We start from the raw sequence: 13,899 nt of genomic DNA, 5'->3' as shown, positions 1-13,899 counted from the left end.
TCTTTTCCAACCCAGTGCATTCCATGATTCTATGATTAAGCAACTTATGAGTAAAATGTAATTAGCACTTTGGGAGCACTGGATGAACCCTAAGGCGAGAGAGAGATAAGACTCATTATCTGTGGTGGGAGAGAGGAAGGGTGGTACAGGTCATCACTCACTGGATAGCAGGGAAGGGTAATTGGGGTGAACAGAATAATGCTGGTGAGGTCTCTCTCTACTAAACACATGATTATGGTCTTTTTTTCCTGTCTTGAGACACTCATCTTCTGAAGGATTTTGTGGCCATCTTCAGGATCCTAACCCAGAGACAGGTTTCCATCATTGGAGGAGATGTCTAATGGGGAAGGTCCAGTTTTCCTCTTCTTCACCAGGTGTGTCCATCCTTGACTATTTATCTATGAATGGTTACTCAGTCTGTAGCCTAAGTTTTGATGAGCCTTATTCAAATCCTGCCTGTGCAGCAGCTGATGTTTAAGCACAGGGACTATTTCAGTGTGGGTGCTATGAGCCAAAGTCTTCTTCCTTTTGTTTCCCAGGCTCAAGGCTTTCCTTGTTGGGTGTTTTTCGTTTTGATGCAGAGAAGAGAGATTTAGGAACATCACAGCAAAAGCTAAGAGGGTGTCAGATGCAGTGGTGGCCCTAATGGAGTGCTGATGTCTGACAGGGGAGACACTGGTGACTCTGGATGTGGAAGATCAACGCTCCTGGAAACCATGGAGAAGAAGTCCATGAGGAGCAGCCCTGTTATGGAGAAGAAATCCATGAGGCACAGCCCTGTGAATGATGATGAGTCACCTTCTTTAGAAACCATGTAAAGATGAGAAGACAATTCCTGCTTGAATGCCAGGAGTGAGTAGATTCTGAGCACTGGCACTTCAGCTTCCTGACCTCATCACTTCTCACCAGCAAAGAGAGAGGAGACCAGCTCCCATGAGTTGCCATCCCAAGCTCCTATCCACGCATGACAGAAGAGTCTGATGCCCCACGGGACACCTCTGAGAGTTGGGGCTGGAGGAGTAGAATGCAATGTATGATGCATTGACTTAGAAGAGCTTGCATGCTGACTGGTCCCTGTGTAAAAAGGTGTAAACCCCAGGGGCATCCCCCTCGTGGAGCACTGGTGTGCAGGCCACAGTGGAAGGCTGTTGGCTGGGGAGGGCTGGCTCTGCCTCGCTGCTGTGGCTGGACAGCCATGCCACCGGGCTGCTGGCACTCTGCCTCCCAGCCCCTCTCCGGCAGAGAGCCCATTAATAAGGCTTTCCAGCCTGTCACTTCCATGCTGAATCCTTTGAAAGCTGCGCTCCTCTGGGCCCATTAGAGGGAGGAACTGTCTCTGCTGAAACATATGGGGCTGTCAGGCTCTGTCTGGCTGTTGCTCTGAAAGCTGCAGCCGCTGTAGCTGTTTGCTGATGGGGGGTGTGTATGCAAAATCCATCGTGAGGGGGCTGCAATAGGACCTGGGGTTTGGTAAGGGGCTGAGTGTGGTGGAGGGATGCTGGTAAACAGGGTGCTTGAGACAGTAATCTCTTAAAGGATTTTGTGGCCATCTTCAGGATCCTAACCCAGAGATGGAAAAGCAATTTCTCTTATTGGAGGAGAAAACTAATGGAGAAGGCTCAATTTTCCTCCTCTACACGGGGTGTGTCCATCCTTCACCATTTATCTGTGCACAGTCAGGCAGTCTGTAGTTTAAATGTGTATGGACTATTATAGGAGGACACTAAAAGCCAACCAAAGTGCAATTGGGCAGCTCACAGGGAGTCTGGCAAACTGTAAGTGTGACAGTGGGAAGAGGTCCCCCTGAGGACAACTAGGGTGAGCTAAGTGGTGGTTGTTGGGTGGGGATGTAGGGGCAGGCTGCGGTGGCAGGAGATAGAGCTGACAGCAGAGTTGTTTGGGCTCCTCTGGGGAAGGAAAGGGTGGCAGTGGTGCTGGCTGACTCTATGGGGATGGTGCAAAGGGAGGCTTTGGAAAGCAGCATGTGATCACACCAGCCTGGAAGTGGCTGGGTGCATTCCTGACATCGCCTGAATGCCACTGGAGTTCCTCATTAAGCAGTGCACCGCCCCCCAGTTCCATTTGCAGAGACTGAAGAGGATTTAATGGAGTCCCTTGACTTTTTCTGCTGAAATATTCATAGGTTTTAGCAGTCCATTTCATGCTCACCTCCTCCTCCATTAGAGAACATCCAAGAGGGACTGGGTGGAAAGTATGCTGCTGTGGAGCCAGGGAGACAGAAAAGGGATCTGTGGGACTGAGCAGAGGCTGCTAGGAAGTGATCTACTTCCAGTTTGCTTCCATCCTCTAACCAGGCTTGCAAAATTACTCAAAATGAGCCCTGGGCAGCATGCACAGGGAGGTGATTAATACAGTGGAAAAGGAAGGAAACCAATTAAGCAGAGAGTGCTCCTGGAGTTGCTGCCCCCCACCCCTGTCATACATGTACACCCCACATCTGTCTCCCTGCCCATCCTCATAATCTGCAAGGCCAGGAGCTATGTAAGAGGAAAAAAAGGCTGCAGGCAATTAGTTTCCTCCTTGCCTCAGCACTAATGCTGTGCTAGGATGCAGGGAAAGTCCAGAGCTTCAGTGAGACAGTGCAGAAGCACGTGGGGTTTTGGATGCCCTGTCTGCAGTATCTGGCACAGCAAGGAGCCTGCTGGAAAGTACAGAGAAAGAGCATAACAAATAGTGACACTTCATTCTGCTGTGGGAAGTGTCCCAAAAGATCAGGGCCAGGTGGGATCTCAGAGCATCATCTGGATCATCCTCACCTTGCACAAAACAAGACCAACTGGACTTGTGGCACAGCCTGTCATGATATAGAAAGGATCCTCCTCAGGTAAACTTATTTCCATTCTCTTCTTTTATGTCTCTCCAGTGTGACATCTTCCCAACATGGTGGCTACTAAACCAGGGCTGTGATAGTCTAACTGACCGATATCACAGAATCATAGAACAGTTTTGATTGGAATAGACCTCTAAGATCACTGAGTCCAAGTACTAACCTAGCACCACCATGGCCCAAAGTGCCATGCCTACAATGTGTTTTTTTAATGCTTCCAGGGACAGCGACTTCAGCACCTTCCTGAGCAGCCTGTTTCAATGCCTGACCACTCTTTCAGTAAAGAAATCTTTCCAAACATCCAACCTAAAGCTTCCCTGGCACAATTGAGTCCATTTCCTCATTTTTCTATCACCCAATCCTAGGGAGAAGAGACCAACACCTACCATATGACAACCTTCCTTCAGGTAATTGTAGAGGGCCATAAGGTATCCCTTCAGCCTCCTCTTCTCTAGACCAAACACAGTTCCTTCAGCTGCTCCTCATAAGGCTTCTTCTCTAGACTTTTCACCCATTTCATTGCCCTTCTCTGGATGTGTTCCAGCACCTCAGTGCCCTTGTGACTGAACACAGTATTTGAGGTGTGGCCCCACCAATGCCATACGTCCCCACCAAAGTCCCAGAACCAAACATCTTTGGGTGTGGGGAGAGCTGCAGCTCCCTGCATTCCAGATTCCAACCTCTTTTGCAGCAGACACACTCCTATAGCCTGCAGCTTGAAGTCCCAGGTGAATTTGTGTCAAGGACTCTACAGACTACAGCAGGACCCAGACAGTGCCTTAACAAGAAAAGATTGTAGCTGCACTGGTACTGTCACAGCAAAAAAAGTACAAGAAGTGCTCAGAAAGGAACTCTTGAGTCCACTTCTCTCTACATCAGTACTTGGATGAGCCAGAAGAACAAAATCTTCATGCAAATGAGCTGTTCACTCTGTCTGACAGAGACAGAAAGAGGGATTAGAAATGTACAAATTCCTGTGGTTCCTTCCTGCTGCAGAAAAAGCCAGAACAAAATCACAGATGCAACAGCACCTATTTATTCTTCCTCTCAAACCACCACCTAGGCTCCTTCCCCTTCCCCCCCATACACACACATGCATGTGTGTGCCCCAGGAAATCAGATGTTTATGTAAGCATTTGCAGGATGCTCTGTGTCTCCCTGAAATGATAATCAACGTGCCCAGAATCGTCTTAATTACTAAGCATTCATTTTACGCCCAGAGGCTCTTGAATGGCAGCTTCACACAGCTTCTCTATAAATGAGTCTGCAGGTTTTTCCTCCTCTGTCAAGTCCTGCTCATAATGAAGAGCTTGAGTCCTTACATCTTAGCTGTTGGCTTGTCTGGTTATTTACTTCTCTCCAGGCAGGGAGAAAGAAGGTTGTGAAGCAGCAGGCACTGAGAGTGTCTCAAAGTGAAACTGGGCTCTCTAGACCTTTTTGCAGCACTCCCTTCATGCAGGATCATAGTATCATAGTATCAGTCAGGGTTGGAAGGGACCACAAGGATCATCTAGTTCCAACCCCCCTGCCATGGGCAGGGACACCTCACACTACATCAGGCTGCCCAGAGCCTCATCCAGCCTGGGCTTAAACACCTCCAGGGACGGGGCCTCAACCACCTCCCTGGACAACCCATTCCAGGGCTTCACCACTCGCATGGTGAAGAACCTCCTCCTCACCTCCAGCCTGAATCTCCCCACGTCCAGCTTCATTCCATTCCCCCTAGTCCTATCACTACCTGAGATCCTGAGAAGTCCTTCCCCAGCCTTCCTGTAGGCCCCCTTCAGATACTGGATGGGGATGTGAATGGTCCCAGCTTCAAACAAGCCATATCAGAGATTTGAACAGGCCAGGTCCATAGTCTGGCAATTAACCTTCTTGGTAAAATGGCACAAGTTAAGCATCTAGCTACCAAGAAGTGTGAAACTATAAAGCTTTGCTTTCCTGGGTCTGCACCCTGGCACATGCAGGTGCTGAGCACATAAACACCTGCAAAAACAGCAAAGAACATCTTGGTTTAGCTAAGGCAGTAAGGAAAAGACATGGCACTTCAGGACATGGTTTAATGGCCATGGTGGTGGTGGGTTGACAGTGGGACTCAGTGACCTTAAAGGTCTTTTCCAATCGAAATAGTTCTCTAATGCTGTGAAAACACACTGCGGAGGTAAGAAAAGAAAGCACCCTCTGAGGTGGCAAAATGCATCTCCTCTAAGAGAAAGAATCATTCATGCCTCACCAGAATTTTTCTGAAGGTCATTTTGGGCTGAGGCTGTGGGCATCTGCAAAGGTCATGGTCATGCATCCAGGTGCGGGTTGGTCTCTTCTCCCAGGCAACCAGAACCAGAACAAGAGGACACAGTCTCAAGCTGTGCCAGGGGAGGTTGAGGCTGGATGTTAGGAAGAAGTTCTTCATAGAAAGAGAGATTGGCCATTGGAATGTGCTGCCCAGGGAGGTGGTGGAGTCACCATCCCTGGAGGTGTTTAGGAAGAGACTGGATGGGGTGCTTGGTGCCATGGTTTAGTTGATTAGATGGTGTTGGGTGATAGGTTGGACTCAATGATCTGAAAGGTCTCTTCCAACCTGCTCTATTCTATTCTATTCTATTCTATTCTATTCTATTCTATTCTATTCTATTCTATTCTATTCTATTCTATTCTATTCTATTCTATTCTATTCTATTCTATCTTATTCTAACCTATTCTATTCTATTCTATTCTATTCTATTCTATTCTATTCTATTCTATTCTATTCTATTCTATTCTATTCTATTCTATTCTATCTTATTCTAACCTATTCTATTCTATTCTATTCTATTCTATTCTATTCTATTCTATTCTATTCTATTCTATTCTACTTTGTATCAGTACACTTTCTGTCAGCCCCACAGCAAACAATCCCTCCCATAACTTTTTCAGTGATTACACAGAGGAGCTAAGCACATGTGGAAGAAAGATTCTGGCTCTTTTTGCTCATCACTCTGTAGTTCCCATCTGCCTCTGTTAGCCTTACAAGGTTTAGTCTTCACGCAACTGTAGCTGTCTTTATTTCCTCCCCTATGGTGCTGCACCAGCCAAACCCACGTAATGATCCTAGCACAACATTACAGAGATTGGAAGCAATTAAGGCCATTAAAGTCACACTTCTTTGGTTTATTGCTGTCTTGTGGAGCTTGGGGACCATGGAGCCCACAACCAAGGAACCCCTTCCTGTCTCTACTGTGTTTGACATCACGTGGCAAGAAGTCTGTTCATTTAGCATTCTGGTGTCAGACATGCTCTGAAACAGAGAGATGATGAAACCAGGATTTTGATCTGAAGCAAGGGGGAAGCTTACAAATATTGGATATTTGGGATATTAGAAGAAAGTTCTTCACTGGCAGGGTTCTCAAACACTGAAACAGGCTCCCCTGGGAGGTGGTTGAATCCCCATCCCTGGAGGTGATTAAAAGATGCAGATAGGTATTTAGGAAAAGATTGGATGAGGAAAAGATTGAATGAGGCACTTGGTGCCATGGTTTAGTTGATTAGGTGGTGTTGGATGATAGGTTGGACTTGATGATCTCAAAGGTCTCTTCCAATCTGGTCTGGGTCTGGTTCGGTTCTATTCTATTCTATTCTATTCTATTCTATTCTATTCTATTCTATTCTATTCTATTCTATTCTATTCTATTCTATTCTATTCTATTCTATTCTATTCTATTCTATTCTATTCCATTCCATTCCATTCCATTCCATTCCATTCCATTCCATTCCATTCCATTCCATTCCATTCCATTCCCTCAGGTAGCTAAGATGCTCCAGTGGTGTCTGGGTGCCCATATGGCTGCCCAGCTCCAGCCATTCCAATCTGATGTTAGCAATGCCAAAGCTAAACGACTGCCTCACATCTTTAATGATGCCTCTGGACCTCACAAGTCTACCAGCCTCAGTATCACAGTATTTCTCTCACACTGTTCCCAGGAGCTGTCAGTACTCCATCAACATTATCCTCACAAGCCCTGGAGTGCCCTGCAAAGAATGATTATTGTAACACAGGGCTGTGAATGCTTAGACCCTCCAGACATTTTTTTCTACCTACCTCCTGATTGTGCAGCAGGGCTCTGCCACTTGCCCAGAGGCGTGGGAAGAGGCTGTGGCAGAGCTCAAAACTCAGCTTGTCTCTCAGGATTTGGTGCAGATCAGATCAATAACTACTCTGCTCCTGAGCAGTAATTCTGCAGAGGAGAGGATGGGAATTAAACCTGCCTTTAAGCCTTGTTAAAAATACATGCCATGAAGACAGCTGTCTTTTAAGGGGAAAAGTGTCTCCAGGGATGATCTCTGGGGAATGAGTCTGTAAGCATAACACCCAGCAGGGAAAAAGGCATCTTGAGACTATCTCTGGTAGGTGAATGCACTGCTAAGTGAAGTGCCTCAGGAGAGTGTGTACCCATGTGGTGTGCTGTCTGCCTCTGTCTTTCCGTGAATAGTGCTTCCTGTCCTTATGCCTCTGAATGATCCTGCTGTGGTCCCAAGAAAAGTCATAGAATCATTGGGTTGGAAGGGACCCTTGAAGGTCATCTTGTCCACCCCACCTGTATGAGCAGGGATGTTGCCCCCTAGATCACATTGCTCAGGGCCCCATCAAGCCTGACAATGAATGCCTTCAGGGATGGAGCCTTCACCACCTCTCTGGGCATCCTGTTCAAGTATTTCACTACCCTCACTGTAAATAACTTCCTCCTAATGTCCAACTTAAATCTACCCTTCTGTAGTTTAAAACCATTGTCACTCATCCTATCACTAGATGTCCTTCTAAACAGTCCCTCCCCAGCTGTCTTGTTGGTCCACTTCAGATACTGAAATGCTGCTATAAGGTCTCCCCAGAGCCTTCTCCAGGCTGAACAACCCCAACTCTCCCAGCCTGTTTTCACAGGAGGGATGAACCAGCCCTCTGATCATCTTTGTGGCCCTCCTTCAGACCTGCTCCAGCAGGTCCACATCCTTCCTGTGTTGAGGACTCCAGAACTGGACACAGTACTCCAGGTGAGGTCCCACCAGAGCAGAGTGGCAGAATCACCTCTCTTGATCTGCTGGCCATGCCTCTTTTTTTGATACAGTCAGCCTTCTGGGCTGCAAGTGCCCATTGCTGGCTCATGCTCAGCTTCTCATCCGCCAGTACCCCAAGTCCTTTTTAGCAATGTCTGCACATGTACACTAAGGCTTTCTTTCAGTGAATCTTTATTAAGATCATAACATCAATTTTTAAACTAGAAACACCTTTTTTAGCTCACTCAGCTGCTCATTGGCAATTGCTGTGCCCCAGCTGAACTGTGCACAGAGCCTTGGCACTGCACAGAAGCATGGGCATCTGCTTGGAGATGACCACAGTCAGCCACCCTGCAAGCTTCTGTTATTGTCCAGGTTTAAATGCCACTGCCATTTGCTGCAATTGGCAGCACAGTGGTGGCCACCTGAACTAGGCAGCCTTTGCTACACAGAGTCATAGAATGGCTTAGATTGGAAGGGACCTTAGAGATCATCCACTCCAACCTCTTCACCACGGTCCCCACCTCTCAACTAGAATTGGCTGCTCAAGGCCTTGTCCAACCTGGCCTTGAACACCCCCAGGGAGGAGGCATCCACACTCATGGCAACACAGGAGCTGGTGTGACAAGGAAAGAGATCAAGGATTTTAGGATACTTTGGCATGGGGAAGGCAAAGCTCTGCTGAAACAGTTACAGGGGATGCACCCCTTGCACCACGCCAGGAAATAAGGAAGTTGGAGATGGCAGCCCTCCAGAATAGAATGGAATAAACCAGGTTGGAAGAGACCTTCAAGATCACTGCATCCAACCCATCATCCAACACCATCTAATCAACTAAACCATGGCACCCTATCAAGACTCCTCCTAAACACCTCCAATGATGGTGACTCCACCACCTCCCTGGGCAGCACATTCCAATGACCAATCACTCTCTCTGTGTAGAATTTCTTCCCAACATCCAGTCTGAACCTCCCGTGGTGCAGTTTGAGACTGTGGCCTCTTGTTCTGGTGCTGGTTGCCTGGGAGAAGAGACCAACCTCTGCCTGTCTACAACCTCCCTTCAGGTAGTTGTAGAGAGCAATAAGGTCTCCCCTGAGCCTCCTCTTCTCCAGGCTAAGCAACCCCAGCTCCCTCAGCCTCTCTTCATAGGGGATCTGTTCCAAACCCCTCCCCAACTTTGCTGCCCTTCTCTGGACACGTTCCAGTACTGCTGGGAGTTTGGAGATGGCAGCTGCAGCAAAGCACCCCTGTTTTTCTCAAGACCAGCCCTGCTTCCTGCTGCTGCTGGACTGCTGGAGGGGAAAATTAAATCAACCTTTTGCTCAGCAAGCCTCACAGAAAGCTTCAGCTCTGTGGCTGATTGAAAAGCACAACCTGTTCATGGTGCATGCACTTGGGAGTCATCTCAGTTGGGAGGGATGCTGAGAGTTGTCCCTTTTCCTCTCTCAGCTACCTCTGATAGGTCATGCTGTGGCAGAGGTGCTGCATCCCCACCACAGAGACATCAGCCTCCCTTGGCAGCTATCCCTGCTGCCCTGCTTGTGGTGGAGAAAGCCATGCTTCTAGATCATGGTGGAGCTCCTTGGGACCTGTCTTTTGCTAAAGCAGGCTCAAGACCCAAGGTGTGTGCCCATACTTTCTCGGCTGACTGCAGATGCCTTCCAGGTACGCCCTGCCCTCGTCCCATCTTTGACCCACACAAGAATGTCATGGCACACCCTGATGACAGGATGCACCACAACATCTAAAGAAAGCATACTAAAGAAGGGGGGCAAACTGCCCTCTCCTCCCTCCCTCCCTCCCTCCCATCATTACTGTGTTCTGACTGATCACCCCAGAGGCATCTCCTGCAATGCTTTCTGTCTGAAAGACACTGATGCTAGAGCAGCATTTAAATTTATGTTCCCAGAAATGTATCTTTACCATAAATCTTCTTTTTTCCCTAAGTTGTGGGACAGATTGGAATCTGACAGGTTCAGCTGTTGCTGGATGAAGGGAAGAGCAGAAGCTACAAGACATTTTTAGGAGAGCTATATTAAAGCCCTGTGTAGGATTCAAATTTAGTAGTAACAGCAAAGTGGAATTGGAGCTGATATTCCATTATCCTGATTACAGTACTCTCTATTAGCATCTCCATTCATAAAACAGTTCTTTGGTGTTGCTCTATCTTTCTTTTTGCCTCTCTACAACTCCCTGAAAGGGGGGAGTAGTCAGGTGGAGGTCAGTCTCTTCTCCCTGAAGTATCAGGTGACAGAACGAGAGCAAAGGGCCTGAAATTGTGCCAGGGGAGTTTTAGACTGGATGTTAGGAAATAATTCTTCACTGAAAGAATTGGATTAGGTAGTAGAGTCACTGTTCCTTCAGGTGTTCAAGAAACATGTGGACATGGCACTTCGGGACACCGTTTAATGGGCATGGTGGTCTTGGTTGAAGGTTGGGCTTCATGATCTTAAAGGTCTTTTCCAACTGCAACAATTCTGTGTCTCTGATTGTCGAGGGTTGGAAGGGTAAGGCCAAAAAGCCTTCTCCCTCCCCCCTGTAAAGTAAAGGGAAGGAAAATTGAAGGGAAAGGGAAAAAAAAACCTTACAGCTGAATTAACAAAGCAGTGGAGCTGTATATTTACAAAGCAATGTAGGATATGCAGGGAAATATATACAAATTTGCAATATTTACAATATATACAAAGATATACAACAGAGTAGCACAGAAATGAGAGTGGGGGTGCTTCCTCCCACTCTACCAATGAAATTAGTTTAGATTGTTCTTTTCATTCACCAACTTCCGTCCACCATATTCCCTTTCTTACAGGCACAGCCTCAAACGGTGACACTGATTCTATGCTCTAGAGCAGTTTTCAACCTGCAATGCATTCGCCTTTCTGCATACTTGTGTGTGGAGGGAAGGGACAAACACCTTTCCAGGCTGCCAGCCTTGTATTTGTGTGTTGGATCCAGAGAGCAGTGAGCTATTCATGTGGGTGTCCCCCTGCAAATCTCTTTGGGAGGCTGTGGTCGGCTGTGTTTCTGAACTAGGCGAGGGCAATGCGAGGAGATAGATAGGCAACAAAAAGAGAGAAAATACAAAAGGCAGGGCTAGGAATGGGTGGGGGGTTGGGGAGAGAAACTAATATTTTGTTTCCACCTGACCAGGTCCCAGTGACCCATTACACGTGCGTGACTCGCCTGGCTTTGCAGCAACCACAGTACAGAGTCTCACCGGAGGCTTGCAACCCTCTGCCACCAAGTCTGGCTTCAACTAGAAATCCTTTGTTCTCTCTGGCTCTGCCCTCACTCACAGAGTCAGGCTGTACAGCCAGCATCCAGGCAACTGCTTAGCATCTGCCTGTGCATGGTGAGGGATGAGCTTCCAGCCCATCAGAGGTACAGTGCTCTCATCGTGCTCACTCCAGAAATTCTCATCCCTTCTTGGAAATTCTACTACTGGCCCTCACTCTTTTCTGGTATTTTTCTAGCACCTCTGCAAGATGAATGCAAAGCACTGCCAAATCCCAGGGGTATCATTTTACCCCTGCTGTCTGGTGGCATAACAGATAAATCATCCTTTACAGTGAGTTCATCCTGATTCCTCTCCTTTCTCTGCTCCCTTCCTATCAGACACTGCCGCACCTCAACCTCCTTCCCTATCTCCCAGCTCCTGAAAGATGTGCAACTGCTTCCAGACAGCCTTTTCCTACCCTACTGTAAAGTTACTATGCAGCTGAGATAAAAGGTTCTCACCTTCATAAATAATCAATGTGGGCCAAATGGCTTGTGCTTGCTCAACAAAATCATGCACTAGAAACAGAAATGGAAGAGGCAAACACCAGCCCTGCAAGGAGATTAACTACCTAACACCAACAAAGGTGGAAAGGAGATCTGAATAATACAGAAGCAAAAGATTTAGAGTAGAAAACAAGGAGCTGGGCACCCAGCAAATATTTCCCTTTGTAGCCACTACCTGAAGGGAGGTTGTAGCCAAGAAGGGGTTGGTCTCTTTTCCCAGGCAACCAGCACCAGAACATGAGGACACAGTCTAAAACTGCACCAGGGGAAGTTTAGGCTGGAGGTGAGGAGAAAGTTCTTCACTGAGAGAGTTGTTGGCCACTGGAATGTGCTGCCCAGGGAGGTGGTGGAGTCACCGTCCCTGGAGGTGTTCAAGAGGGGATTGGATGTAGCACTTGGTGCCATGGTTTAGTAGTCATGAGGTGTTGGGTGACAGGTTGGACTCGATGTTCTTTAAGGTCTTTTCCAACCTCATTGATTCTATGACCTCAGTTTCTCAGACAGTCACATGAAGCTGAGCACAGCATCAGCTTTCGGTCACCAGAGCAGTGATGACTTCCTGCACCTGGACACCTTCACTGCAGACAGAAACTGTTTGCTACAGAAAAAATGGGAGGGAGAACAGCACCAAAGCAAATTCGCCCCCTGCTGTGAATAAATGTTTTCTCAGCTCTAATATTTATCTAAGACCAGGGTAGGGATCACTAAAGGACAGGGAGGAAGAGCCCCAAAAGTACAGATGGCAAGCAAGGGAGTGTGCAGGAGCACTGGATTTCTTGGGAAATAAAGCTTCATTGCTATGGAGTTAATCTCCTGAGCTTCTCACTGCAATTTTGTATCATTCAGTGACTCTTGAAATGAGTTTCCATTTGTCTGTCTGGTGATAATTTTCCCTCATTTGCCACATCAAAGCCATCATTAGAGGCACAAAGTGCCCCTATTGTCATCCCCTCCCCCGCCTCCCCCCTGTTCTTCAGCCACTCTCCTTAGCACCTCTTGGTTTGCTGGCTCTGCTATCACTCAGTTGCAATCAGCTCTTGCTGGTGTGGTTTGTCTGCCTCAGGATACCCCATCCTTCCACTGCCTGAGTTCACATTGCTGCCTGTGGCCGCCTGGGATATGGGTCCAGAAAGGTGCTTTAGAGCAGTTACAAAACTTTATTTCCAAGTGTTACAGCCCAATCCCAGAGAAGTTTGGTCTCTCCTTATTTCCATTTCAGTTACTTAACAGGGTAACAAGAGCAGAGCTGGAAGGGTTTGGACAGCATTGCAAATGCCCTCTGAGCTTGTTGGCCTTCCCCTCATGCTGATTCAGAGTTCACTTGGAGCCAGGAGCTGGGTCTTTTTTGCCAGCTCCTTACAAAGAGGCTCTCAGTTGTGCCTGGTGAGAAGCAAATACCTCTCTGCAGTCAGCAGCACAAATCCTCATGTCTTCTCCACAGCCCCGGGCTACCCAAGTACACCAAGAGGTCCCTCCCTGTACTTCATCCTCAAGGAGGCAGCAGCCCCAGGCCATGCTTGCACATCCATCCCTCCTGCAGCCACTTGCTGCCAGATCCCTTGGCAGAAAAAGGCCTGACTAGATTCAGGCATCTGATTACATTTCTGTCCCCCTTAACAGAGCACACAGTATGGCTGATGGGTACCGGGGCTGTGTCAGCTGGAATCCCATCCTGCAGCGTGGGAGGCTTGCCCTGATGCCTGTCAGCAGCTCTACTGTACCAACTGCCATCACAGAAAAAACCTTGCAGGAGAGCACTGCATCACAACCAGCCAGAGCAACTTGCTTCCAGAGCATGGTGCTGTGTTCATCCTCACCGTGTGCTGTGGACTGGAACAGCAGCAGCACTCCCTTGTCTGCCTCAGCTGCATTGAGAAGGGCCACACACCATGTTGGGGGGCTAGAGGTGCAGTTTGGGCTAGCACTAGCAGCTGCCTTCTGCAATGAACCTCTCTGGACATATTAATTTCTCTACAATGGAGAAGAGCTTTGATCAGTGTCGGGAGGCTGTGCTGGAGGAGTGCAAGGCTCTGAGGTGGATGAAAGACCTCAGGCTGCCCAAAGGAACATTCAGGAAAAGATGTGATGTGTCCACTCCTTCCTTCACAAGACAGACAGCCAACACACAGGCACTGGTGCTAGGAAGGGAGTTTTCTTGGCTCTCCAGTAAAGTCAGCAGCCAGTGGATGATGCAGGAGAATTTCTTCACAGTTCTCCATTCTGCACATGGGCAGTGGGCC

This window comes from Melanerpes formicivorus, unplaced genomic scaffold (assembly GCF_026170545.1).
Source record: "Melanerpes formicivorus ecotype bairdi unplaced genomic scaffold, bMelFor1.0.p_v2 SCAF_51, whole genome shotgun sequence".
Taxonomy (NCBI): Eukaryota; Metazoa; Chordata; class Aves; order Piciformes; family Picidae; genus Melanerpes; species Melanerpes formicivorus.
This window is presented reverse-complemented; position numbering follows the sequence as displayed.